General features: G+C 40.0%; 1 protein-coding gene across 1 annotated transcript in view; it reads left to right on the top strand.

The window, feature by feature from the left end:
• LOC106535964 (polypeptide N-acetylgalactosaminyltransferase 18) overlaps window positions 1-1,528 on the top strand; it is a gene marked incomplete at its 5' end in the record, with an annotated part of 198,638 nt that overhangs the window by 1,097 nt on the left and 196,013 nt on the right.

Raw genomic sequence — 1,528 nt, 5'->3', positions numbered from 1 at the left:
TAACCACACTGCTCCAGGGCCTGTCGTGTGTGTGATTTCTCTTTCTGCCTGGCTCCTGAGTTTGTAGGGACACTCTGTGGTACAGAGTCCTGATCACTCCTAACTTGTGTTCCAGTGGGTGGTGGGAGTCAAAACGCAAATATTGGTCTGTGTGGGTGGGCTTACGATACACGCCAGTTTCCAACCGTCCTCCATCCGAAACCGGTTTCGGATGCATCGTAATGAATCAAAAAATGTTGGAGGAACAGCTGATCGTTCTGCTGTTGTATTTTAATTTAATTTAATTAATCTTCACATCATTTTACAGCACAAGTTCATCACAGTTTCTCTCATGACCTGGTGGGATTTAAAAAGAAAAATAAGTAAAATTAATGACTGGACCCATGTGTGTTTGTTTAAATACAGAAACACCCAAACCGACTGAAATTTGTAAGGTTTGGTGCATGGTAGCTGCAATTTTTTTTTTTTGCAAAAGCTGCACGTTTGGATGTTGTGCCTTTTGTGCTTTATCCCCCAGTATTTCTTTGTTTCTTTCACCTTCAGCAGCAGGTTTAGTCTCATCTATTTAAGAGATTCAATTTGTCCATTTCTGCCATCTGTAGATCAATCAGATCGAGGTTCTTCTGCAGATTCAGATTTGTTTACATCCAGTGCTTATTGTACATCAGGAAAACTACTAAATCCTAGGAGTTCACAGTAACCTTTTGCTCCATTAGATTTTGCACCGAGTAGCTTTAACTCTAAAAACTGAGAGTCTGAGATATGCAGTATCTGAGCTTTGCTGGGGGGGATCCGATAGGATCCCCCCCAGCAAAGCTCAGATACTGCATATCTCGAAGTGTATCAGTAATACAAGTTAATGATCTCCTTCAGGCATGATAAAAAGATGTAAAAATACAACCAATTACCCTTTTCCCACTCGCTGAAACAAATCATGCAAAAGAAGTGTCGATAAAACTTTACTTTTCTCWGAAAAGTCTCATTTGTGCAAAGGAAGCTTTACAGTTACCTGAGATTAAAGGTTTGCCTTTCTGCATGAAAGTGTCTGGAAAAACTGTCTGAATTTTAAGACTGAAGAATTGTTTTGATCGCGGTCTTCTAGAACAGCAAACATGAGCTGAAAAGGTCTGTGACGTCACCCTTTAAAATACTGATTTTTACAGCTTTGTTGCAACAGATGGAAGCTGCGAACAAAATGGTCAAACTTTTGTTTTGTTCTTGGTTTGAGACGTTAGAAGAGGTTTGAATGAAGCAGCGTCGCTCTGCGATTAGCCTGTTTTAAAGGAGACGTGATGCTTTTGACATTATGGACRTTTTTCAGTCTGGATTTCGCAAATTGCACTCTACAGAAACAGCTTTATTAAAGGTTTCAAGTGACTTGTTGATGGCAGCTGACTCTGGAAACGACACTGTACTGGTTTTATTGGACTTAACTTCAGCGTTTGACACTGGATCACTCTGTTAACAGACTGAGAGATAATGTTGGTATTTCTGGCTCTGTGTTAAACTGGTTCACCTCTTATTTATC

Source organism: Austrofundulus limnaeus, unplaced genomic scaffold (assembly GCF_001266775.1).
Source record: "Austrofundulus limnaeus strain Quisiro unplaced genomic scaffold, Austrofundulus_limnaeus-1.0 Scaffold7, whole genome shotgun sequence".
Lineage (NCBI taxonomy): Eukaryota > Metazoa > Chordata > Actinopteri > Cyprinodontiformes > Rivulidae > Austrofundulus > Austrofundulus limnaeus.
This window is presented reverse-complemented; position numbering and strand designations above follow the sequence as displayed.